Source organism: Chiloscyllium punctatum, chromosome 35, assembly GCF_047496795.1.
Source record: "Chiloscyllium punctatum isolate Juve2018m chromosome 35, sChiPun1.3, whole genome shotgun sequence".
Taxonomy (NCBI): Eukaryota; Metazoa; Chordata; class Chondrichthyes; order Orectolobiformes; family Hemiscylliidae; genus Chiloscyllium; species Chiloscyllium punctatum.
The window spans coordinates 8,886,625-8,898,681 of NC_092773.1; the positions used below are offsets into that span (position 1 = coordinate 8,886,625).

Below are 12,057 nucleotides of genomic sequence, written 5' to 3' on the forward strand. Positions count from 1 at the left end.
ACTTGAATAGATTTTTACAGGTAAACAAAATGAGTGAAAATATACCCCAAATGGTAACATTTTCAAGCAGTGGCAGAAGAGGATGAGTAAAGCATATACACAGATTTTCAAAAACAGGATTATGGGTGTAAAATGCTGCAAGCAAAGCAAGTGGAATGGTGACTTTTTTTTAAACAAGGAACACGGAGTTCAGAGCCAAAAGACATAGGATTTAGTGTTAATTTTTCCTCTCCCACTACCCTGGCTGAACAAGTTGAAGGCACAGATAAACAGATATTTTAAAGTAAGCATCTGAAGGCCACAAAGAATGATGTAGAGGTTTTGACAGTCTAGACTATCAGGGGGTTTGGGGCTTACGCTTTTGCTAAAAGTGGGAGCCTGGGAGAAAAGAAGACAGTCCCAGAGCTGAAAGAGTAGAGAATGTAAACAGGGATGAAGAGCGAGAAGAGTGTTGTATTGGGTAGAAAGGGGAAAGATTTTTTCACGAACTGGAAAACAAAAATAAAAGATTTTGACACCAGTGTGCTGAGGGACAAGGATACACAGCAAATGAACAAGGATAGCAGCGGTGGGTGTCTTTTATTGTGTTAACAGAGGTATGCAAATGAAAGCTGTTGATTTACTATTCCATTGGTCAGAGAAAGTGAGGACTGCAGATGCTGGAGATCAGAGCTGAAAATTGTGTTGCTGGAAAAGCGCAGCAAGTCAGGCAGCATCCAAGGAGCAGGAGAATCGGCGTTTCGGGCATAAGCCCTTCTTCAGGAGGCTTTGGCAGTCTGCTTTTCTATAAAATGGACTTCAGGAGGAAATGAAGAGCATCGTTTTAGAAGTTGTGGCAGAAACGTAAAAGGGGATGTAATCATGCAAGGGTTATTTGAATATGGAATGCATTCCTGCAAGTGGACATTCACGTCGAGCTAATGACAGAAACTGAAAGTGAACCAGAGCAATATTTAAAAGAAGGAAAGTCCTAAAAAGGATGGGAAAACACCTCAGAAATAAAATTAGTTAGCTCCAAAGCGAGCTCACACTTGCAAGGGAACAATGGGTTGAAACTCTGACAATCCACTCTTATAATTCTGATTCAAACAAATCAGATAGCGCAGTTCAATGAAATTCAAGAATGCTGCTGCATTTCGTTGAATTCATTGCGACACAATGGCACATTTTTCTGGCAGTGTGTTCGGTACAGATAGCCATTTCTTTTCTTGTGTTCAGATCAAATGTTAAATAATTCAGTTGAAAGACCGAATCAATGTTTTAGACAAGGTCGCTATCTCATATTATCAAGCATTTTACATTTTTCTGCAAATTAGACATGCATAAATAGTGATGAAAGTCAAGAATGAAAACTTCCTTTGTCCTTCGAACATAGAACCAAAGGAAGGAAGCAATATCTTCCTGATATCATATTTGTGTCAGCTTTACCCAACTACACTGATGCAACATAATTTGTCTTAATCTACAGCGAACATCGAAAGAAAATGCCCCCCATCACCCCCTTTATGGAGAGCTCCCCCTACACCCAACCCCAGTCCTGAAGAAGGGTTACACCTGAAACACTGACTTCTTCACCTCCTGATGCTGCCTAGTTTGCTGTATTCTTTCAGCCTCATGCCTCTCTATATTAAGTAACGGTAGCATTGAGTTTGGTACTGATCCCACAAGTAAGGTCCCAGGTGCAAGCACTGGTCCATGTTGAATAAGCTGATTTCAAATGGAGTCTATGTGAAACAAAGCCAAACTATATTTTGATCAAATAGTTTTTCACTCCCCCTGCTAGTTTATGAAGAGCAGCAATTTCTTATCATGGTTAAAAATGCAACCGGCTTTTGTGAATGTCACTTTTAAAAATAAACACTGCTCCATATGTTTCAGTGGGTTTGCAAGCTGTGTCATTCTTGGTGACTGCAAATGTCGCCAACAGCAGTTCCTTAATGCAATTACAATCTGAACACTGCGATATTGATATCAAGGGTTATAAAGAGTGAAGACAGGGTATATTAGTGTAACCAAAAGCATCATGAAAGCATGGGACAAAATACCTCTCAGAGTGTGACAAAGACTCAGGATTTTTCTGACGAGTATGTCACATTATTCGACACATTCTGTGAACATGACATCAAATTCACTCATAAAACTAAGAATCATTTCATAAAAAAGGAACTAAGATATCCCATCCCTTCCAGTCCTTCAATGAAGTACAAGAAGAAGATAACATTTTGCTCTGGACTGAATTTCATCCAGTCACAAGTGTCATTCAGCATATTTTTGTAAACATGGAACTTCAAGATTAATAAAAACCTTTCTAGAGTAAGTGAAACGCCACAGAAGATGTCAATCTGTCTGATGAGTCACAACTTCCAGTTTTGTTAACATTCAAGAGATAACACAATTAGAGTTTGCAGTGGATGGTAGGGTCAGCCAACTTGATCAGGATCTAATATCGGAGATTGGTAAAGGATGGCAATTTGTGGATAGTGAAGCATTAGTGTGCGAATATTAGAGACTGGGATAAGATGATGGATGTTCAAGTATGTAAACAAGGTCCTTTTATCCAAGAAACTTTAATTTTGAATGCCCGATCTCCAATTGTGTTGGAAAATATTGGGCTTAGTTTTCTGATTTTTTTGGCTAATTGTGATTGGCGGGTTTGGGAGAGTGATTCTTGGTGAGTTTTCTTGCTCTTCGTACCAAAGTGACTGCATTATTTGCCATTTCAGCCCTTATTATATCACATTGAGAGGTGTACATAGCTCACTGATTGCCAGATTTCCAGACTAGCTGGGACCAAAATCAAAGAAGGATGGGAGCAAAAAATACCCTTAATTCACTGGCTCCATTCCACCTCTGGGTCATTTTTGTGGACATGGGATTTGGAAAAGGACAGCAATGAACAATCTTACAGAAAGTGAAGATGAATCTCCAGGATTCTGCTGTGTGGAATCTTGGATAAAATTCACAGGGACTGCAAAATAGATTTTGATTTTTGCTATTTTCTGTCTACCGTATTTAGAGATATTGAAAAGGGTGGAGAAAAAGACTGGATGACAGTCAAGCATTGTCCATACAAAGTAAGTCTCCTTGTTTTCTCATTGATGTTGGAAGGTAGTGTATCACAAGGATGGACGCAGTGGCCAATACTGGCTGGAGCTTGGGAGCAAGTTATGTGATGAAACCTTCAGGAATGTATTTCATCACAGTTTGCAAACCTTAGGGAGGAGGGGCAGGGCCAGCCAATCAAGAATCAGGTTTTAGAGGGGATGGAAGGCAGTTTAGGTAATTGGAAGCATGTTCCTGGCTGCCGACTGAGCACAATTCTTCATGCTCCAGTCATTTATATCCCATCTGATGGTACAACTAGACAAGTTAGACCTCAGAAAGAAATCTAACTTGATAGATCATTTTGTTTCTTTTAGTTGACATGGTGATTGGTCAATAAAACACTGTCACACAAGTCTGCAGAGTTTCTTTAACAACAGAATAGAAGTTTAGGACAAGACAAGTTATCTGGATGGAGAAGGCAGGTTAGGAAAATCAACAATTATTCTGAATTGAAAACAAACTCATGGCCTTCGATGGTTACCCAACCTACACCACAATAAATAAATTTCCACGAACAGAACCATAAGGGTTGACAGCCACCTTCTTTCAGAGCAATGCTGAAGTTGTCGCTGTTTCACAAGGTCCTCAAGATTACTTTAAAGAGAACCTTCACAGAAACGAGCCACGTTCATCTGAGTTTATGATAAAATTTACCCTGTAAAAATGGTATGTTGCAAGGTGGATTTTGCACACCAATCTGATCACATTTACTCAATAATGAATGTCCTAAGAGTTACACTGACTATCAATTCAGATATGGTCTTGCAGTGTAATGCCCTTGCGTACACCTGAAGCTACATATTTGTACGCAGAAAGATTCTGTACATTTATTACATCTGCTTCAACTTTATAAAATTAGGGACAACAATTCTCAGGTTCATACCTCAGTGCCATGTCATAGTCAAACCTTCTTGGTTTGAATTTAAAGAGAGCTTGACAGTTAACAGTCATTCATCATCTGACTGGTACATTCTGCGTGGCAAACATGGCTAAAAATCAGGCTCTATTTTCAATCAATCAGCATTCTTTCTTATAAAGTATAAAATGTTGTTCTCCATTATATATCTGATTGAAACATATAAAATCCTAACAATGCTGTTCATAGGGATGGTGCTTCTCCTGGTAGGGGAGTCCAGAACCAGGAGACACAGTCTCAGGATATGAAGCATTTACAGAGTCATAGAGATGTACAGATTGGAAACAGACCCTTCAGTCCAACCCGTCCATGCCAACCATATATCCCAATCCAATCTCGTCCCACCTGCCAGCAACCGGCCTATATTCCTCCAAACCCTTCCTATTCATATACCCATCCAAATCCCTCTTAAATGTTGCAATTGTACCAGCCTCCACCACTTCTTCTGGCAGTTCATTCCATACACGTACCACCCTCTGTGTGAAAAAGTTGCCCCTTTGGTCTCTTTTATATCTTTCCCCTCTCACCCTAAAACTATGCCCTCTAGTTCTGGACTCCCCCGCCCCAGGGAAAATTCTTTGTCTTTTTATCCTATCCATGCCCCCATGATTTCATAAACCTTTATAAGGTCACCCTTCAACCTCTGAGGGTCCAGGGACAAAAGCCCCAGCCTGTTCAGCCTCTCCCTGTAGCTCAAATCCTCCAACCCTGGCAACATCCTTGAAAATCTTTTCTGAACTCTTTCAAATTTCAACATCTTTCTGATAGGAAGGAAACCAGAATTGCACACAATATGCCGACAGTGGCCTAACCAATGCCCTGCACAGCCGCAACATGACCTCCCAACTCTGTACTCAATACTCTGACCAATAAAAGAAAGCATACCAAACATCTTCTTCACTATCCTATCTACCTGCGACTCCACTTTCAAGGAGTTATGAACCTGCACTCCAAGGTCTCTTTGTTCAGCAACACGTACTTCGCACCGAGATGAGGAAATATTTCTTCGGTCAAACTGTGGAATTTGTGAATATGAGAGGCTGTAGAGTTTGGGTCACTAAGGACATTCAAGAAAAAGATTTAAGAATTTTTTTTATAGATTAAAGTCATCAAGGGGTATGGAGAGAAAACAGAAATGCGATGTTCAGACAGAAGAGCAGCCATACTGAATGGCAGAGCAGGCTCAGTGGGCTGAATAGACTGCTCTTGCTCTTCATTTCTATGTTTCTATGCTTACATTGATATTCTTAGGAATGTTGAAGCCAACATAAAAACATATGTCTTTTCAGTAACACTTAACATCAATGCAATTTGGGATCCTCAGCACATTCAGAAGCTAAACAATGTTTTAATAGTAACAGCCGTAACTCTCACCTTAAGCTTGGAATGCAAATAATATGTCTAGTGTTGGATCAAATCTGTTAACTGGTCACAGAAAGTTGAACTAAGCATTTCTAAGTTCTGTTTGAACAGCACTGTTGCTAAATACTCCCATTCTTAGCTAATGATCACAAAGTGCACTACTAACGTTTTAAAGATATGAAAATGTAGAACATGACACTGATAACTTGGGGATGGTTGCAGTTGTTCATGACTTCTGGAAGTTGACTGTTTGGTACAGCATTGAAAGACATGAGCAAGATAGAAGCCAGAGAATTTGCAACTTCTTGGCCGACTGTGTTTGTCTGCAGGAGAGCCGGTCAATGCCAAAGTAGGGCACCTCAGCTGAAACAGCCATACTTTACATTGAGTTGATCACCACAATACACACAATGATCATACCAGATAATAGGCTGGAACATGATTGGGTAGTTGGTTCACCAATGTCTTTCAGGGAAGGAATTCGGCCACCTTGACCTGGTCTGGCTGACATGTCAGTCCAGACCCTTAGCAATGTGGGTGACTTTCAACTGCCCTCTGGAATGGCGTAGCAAGTAACTTCGTTGCATCTATCTCTACGAAGCCTCAAAAAAGAAATTAAACTGGATGGATCACCTGGCATCGACCTCGGCACAAGAAAAGACAACAGAAAAACAACCTTGCTGACCTTGCAAAATCTTCCTAACTAACACCTGGATGCTAGTGCCAAAACTAGGAGAACTGTCTCACAGACTAGTCAGACAATATTCTGGCATTGTCTGTAAGGTATGATTTCATGCGAATGACAACATCCCAGTCAATACTATCACCGTCCCTGGATACATCCGTCCCACCAACAAGACACACTGGTGACACAGTGGAATACAGGCAGGAAGAAGTTGCCATGGGAGTTCTCAACATCGACTCCAGACTCATGAAGTCTCTTGATTCCAGGTTAACCACAAGTAAGGAAACCTTCTGCTGGTTACTCAGTACTTTCCTCCCTTGGCTGATAAATATTGAACAACGCTTGGAGGCAGCACTGAGGGTGGAAAGGCACTAAATATACACTGACTGGTGAATTTCAGTGTCCATCACCAACAGTAGTTCAGCAGTAGCACTATTAATTGAGCTGATCAGACCCTGAAAGACTCAGCTATTAGAATGGGTCTGCCACAGGCGGTGTGGGAACCAGCAAGAGGGAAAAACATACTTGACCTCATCCTTACCAATGCACAGCTGACCCACCTGTCAGCTACAAATGCATCCACCCATGACAATACTGATAAGAGTGACCACTACACAGTCCCCATGGAGGCAAAGTCCTACTTTCACTTTGAAAACACTCTGTATTATGTTGTGTGGCATCATCACTATGCTAAAAGGAACAGACTTTGAACAGATCGAGCAACTCAAGACTGTGGGCGATCAAAAACAGCAGAACTTGACTCCAGCACAATGTGCAACCTCATGGCCTGGAATATCCCTCACTCAACAATTGCCATCAAGCCAGGAGATCAATCCTGGTTCAATGGAGAGAGTGATGCCCAGTGCCAGGAGCAGCACTGGGCATCACAAAAAATGTAAATATTTGGTGAAACTACTGAACGGACTAATTGCATGCCAAACTGTATAAACAACAAGTGATATAGTTAAGCAATCCCACAAACAATAGATCAGATCTTAGCTCTGCAGCCCTGCTACATCCAGTCGTCAATGGTGGAGGACAATTAAACAACTCATTGGAGCAGGAAGCTGCATAAATATCCCCATTCTTACTGATAAGAGACACCAACAGAACATTGAAAAGTATAAGGCCAAAGCATTCACAGTATCTTCTCCAGTGAAATTTCCTCCATTGTCCCCTGGATCACAGATGCCAGTCTTCAGACAATTTAATTCACTCTATCGGATATTCAGAAATGGTTGAAAGCACTGGATGCTGAAAAGCTATGGGCCCTGACAACATTCTGGTAATAATACTGAAGACTTGTGCTCTGGAACTTAACCGTCTCTGAGTCAAGCTTTTCAGCACAGGCATCTACCTGATTCATGAGAACATTGTCCAGCTATGTCCTGTACATAAAATGTAGGACAAATCCTACCTGGCCTTCCGCTTATGCTTGTTCATCAGTTAATTGATGAAGTGTCATCAACAGTGCTCTCAAGTAGCACTTGCTTCGCAACAACCTGCCCACTGATGCTCAGTTTTTGTTACACCACGCCCACTCAGTTCCTGTCCACATTACAACCTTAGTTAAACGTGGACAAAAGAGGAGAATTCCTGAAGTGAGGTAAGAGCGACAGCCCCTGATATAAAGGCGGCATTCAATGGAGTACAGCAGCAGGGAGTCCTTGCAAAACTGGAATCAATGAGAATCAAGGGACAAACTCTCCACTGGTTGGGGTCATACCCTGGCACATGTGAAGGTGATTGTGATTGTTGAAGGTCAGTCATCTCAACATCAGGACAGCTCTGCTCTCAGGGTGTTTTCATCGGCCTAAATACCTTCAGCTGCTTCATCAGTGACCTTACCTCCATCAGAAAGTCAGAAATGGGGATGTCCACCGATGATTGGACAATGTTCAGACCCATTCATGGATCCTCAAATACTGAAGTAGTTCATGTTCAAATGCAACAAGATCTATACAATATCCAGGCTTGGGTTGACAACTGGCAAGGAACATCTGCGCTTTACAGTGGCAGGCAATGATCATCTCCAATCAGAGACAATCTAACCACTCGCCTCAACATTCAATAATGTTACTATCACTGAATACACCCCTTATCAACATCTGGGGGGTTATCTTCATGAGAAATTCAACGAGACTCACTATGTAAATATAACAGCTACAAAAGCAGGTTAAAGGCTAGGAAGACAACGGCGAGTAACTCACCTCCTGACTCTCCAAAGTCTGCCCATCATCTACAAAACATAAGTCAGGACTATGATAGAATACTCCCCACTTGGCTGGTTGGATGAAGATCCAACAACTCTGAAGAAGGTGAGACCATCAAGGACAAAGCAGCCCTCTTAAATGGCACTGCAAACACAAGTATCCAGTCTCCCCAACATCAACACTCAATGACAGCACTGTGTACTTTCTACAAGGTGCACTGCAGAAAAATCACCAAAGATCTTTTGACACCACCTTCCAAACCCACAACTATTTCCATCCAGAAGGACAAGGACAGCAGATACATGGGAATACCACCACCTGTAAGTTCCCTCCAAACCACTCACCATCCTGACTTGGAAATATATCGCTGTGCCTTCACTGTCGCCAGGTCAAAATCGTGGAATCCCTTCCCTACAGGCACTGTAGGTCTGTCTGCAGCACATGGACTGCAGAAGGTAGCTCACCACTACCCTTAAAGGGTAACTATAGACACACAATAAATGCTGGCACCAAGCAAGAGCCACATCCCACAAGTGATTTAAATAAAAGTAATTGGTTAAATTGGATTAGACTTGTTCTCTGTGGACTTGTCACACCTGAGCAATTTTCCACAATGGAGGGTTTATGCCAGTTTATAGCTGTACTGGATAACTTGACTCGAAGTGTAATTAGTTCTCCAGAACAAGTTTTTAGTTCTTCGGTTAGCTCCATTGCCTTTTTAGATTCAGCATACTCAGCTGTTTCTTGATACCACGTGGAGTGAATCAAATTGTATTATAACAGCCATCTGTGATAATAAGGACTTCAGAAAGGTGCTGAAATGGATCCTTCACATGGTACTTTTGGCTGGAAAAACTGGGAACATTTCAACTTGTCCTGTGCACACTTATGTTCTATTTTGAGGATGGGAGATGCTCATGGAGCTGTCTTCTTTACACATTTTTGAAACTCTACCACCATTCTAAATTGGATGTGTGATATGAACAATTGATTGTGGAACAATTTCATTCTGTCGAAAGCATGTTCCTGTTGTGTTTAGCATCAATGAAATCCTGTGTTGTAGCTTCACAAAGCTGGCACTCATTTTCAGAGGCAAAAGACTGTTGGAATAGTCTTTCTCTCCACAGATAGTGCCAGACCTGCTAAGTTTCTCCAGCAATTTCTGTTTATGTTTCAGATTTGCAGCACCTGCAGTTTTTTGTTTTATTTAAATTTCTAGCTTGTTAACACTCAGTGGATATCCTGCAATTGTCCACAATCCTTGGCACTGCTATTATCCTTATAAAGAAAGGTTCCTGTGCACCTAGACAAGCAGTCTCGAGCTGCCCTTCACAATGCAGGCTAGTGAAAACTGGCACCACGTTTTGTGGGCAGGGACCTGGAAGCCCTGCTCAAAGCGGTGGTGCACAGGCCTCTTCCCCAAGATGAGCAGCGGAGGCCACAACACCACATCATGCCAGCCTAGTCTGAGGTTGCCACCAAGGTTCAGTGCAGCCTCAGCCATCCGGGGAAAAGCACAACAATGTAGGAAGAGGTCTGTGACCTTCTTCACTCTGGCAGTGGAAGTGCTGCCACCTTCTCTCCAATATCTCACACTCGTTCTACATCTGCTATTCATTGTACTCACCTCCCAAAAAGGCTCAGGCTCTCCCATTCACATTGTTTCCAACAGTATCTTCTCCGACTCGCTATCACCCACTCCAACCCTGACACCATCAGGCCTTCTTCAGTTCCTACTCACTCGTTGCGGATGTCTCCCCACTTAGATAGAAAGTAACGGCTGTGCCACCCACTTTTATCTCCCATAACATCTGCCTCTCTCTCAGTTCGGGAGAAAACAGGCCACAATAGGGCAGAAAGAATCAAGATGGGGGTGGCATTCTGCCTGTCATTTGACTCCTCACCACTTCCAAGGAAAGGATCCTGACTGTGACTGCATTGATTGACCATGGTCAAGTCCCTGGACTGGTTTTGGAGACTGTCCTTGACTTAGTGTGTCAGCATCCCATGACTGAAGGCAATCTATCTTGATTTGATTTGACTAAGGGCTGCTGACAACCATGACAATCTTCTCAGCTTTCAGTCTGCACAGAATAACAAGGCAAGACAGGAGTACTCTGACCCCCAAATCTCTGAATGAGGGGGACAATGCATAAAAAGGAAAGGCAATGCGATACAAGCAGGCAACATCAGTAAGCTCAAAGTGAGCATTCTGACTGTGAGCAAACAGACCAGAGATGTTCCTTAGGTAAAAACAATGACTGCAGATGCTGGAAACTAGATTCTGGATTCGTGGTGCTGGAAGAGAACAGCAGTTCAGGCAGCATCGGAGGAGCAGTAAAATCGATGTTTCGGGCAAAACCCCTTCATCAGGCCTGTATTCCTGCTGAAGGGCTTTTGCCTGAAACGTTGATTTTACTGCTCCTCGGATGCTGCCTGAACTGCTGTACTCTTCCAGCACCACTCATCCAGGGATGTTCCTTGGTCCATTCGGTGAGCTTGGAGCATGTCCCTTCGTGCAACATGTTCTCGCTGCAGAACTGCAATAATATTTGCTGGTGCAGCATAAGATACAGCACTATAGAGCAGAACTGTCCTGTTGATGGATCAGAGATGTGCCATGAGGCTTCCTAGAGGTTGGTATACATGCCAATATTCATGGACATGGGGTGCATGTGACATTAATCCCTGTGCCCAACATGAATGTCCTTTGAAGCAAGCTGTAAGCTAAATCACCAGGTACCTGCTCTGAGCATCAGGTCAAAGATTCTTGGCATTTAGATACTTTGGGATGGTTGGAAAGATAGGAAGCTGCTTCTTAATGCGGTGAGATGTGCTGTCAATAAAGTTGGTAACAAGCAATAATCCTACTTAATAGATAACCCGTTGCTGCCTACTGAGAAACTCGTCTCAGGTGTCTAGCAGATGCATGGAAGAGATGACAAGTTGCTCCCGATGTCAACAAAGATTTCACCAAGCTCATCGGGCCATTCTCCCGGAAATCTTGCCAGAACCAACATCGTTCGGGCACCTATGAGATTCCATCCAGTGAGTTGTGGGAACCCAGAGGTTACAATTGACAGGTTGCTGAGTTAACGTGGTGAAACCTCATTTAAAATGTGGACACAGAAATTTTTAAAAGGGAAAAAAAATTGACATAACAAGTATGACAACAGGAAGTTGGGTATACAGCAAATGGACATAAATACAGGTCTATTTGTCAGATGTGGATAGACGTTTACAGAACTCTCAAAGATGCAGTCCCTCAACGTCAAAATCTGATAATTGGAGGCCATTGATAGACTCGGAGATATATGAGAATAGTTTGTAGGGTGGGAGAAGCAGATTATATTATTTTTCCTTACACACCTCCCAACAAATAGTTTGAACTGAATGATGAGAGACTGTGTGCCTACATCTGATTTTTTGTTGTGAAGTGTGTTTGGTGTGAGATGACGGGGGCTCAGAGCAGAGGGGGAGGAAAATAGGTAACAGTACAGCAATTACCACATTTAAATTTTGCTGTGAGATTTAAATAATGGCTTGGCATTTCCACAAATTTCTCCAGCCTGCTATTTTGTTTCAAAAGAAATTAGTTAATTTTTAAAAATTATTACCAAAGGAATCGTCTCCAAACTGCTTCTGTTATTGCACAACATGAGTTTGTTACCTTCAAATTTTACTTTAATGAAACATGACACAAAAAAACTGTTTCTATGTAATTGGTGTTCATCTATGTACCAAGCTTGTTTTCAGTTTTATTAACAGAAGTTAAG

General features: G+C 42.1%; 1 protein-coding gene across 1 annotated transcript in view; it reads right to left on the reverse strand.

Moving 5' to 3' along the window:
• Positions 1–12,057, reverse strand: part of LOC140459619 (phosphatidylethanolamine-binding protein 4) — a 461,051-nt gene that overhangs the window by 134,373 nt on the left and 314,621 nt on the right. The gene's annotated exons all lie outside the window — the stretch shown is intronic.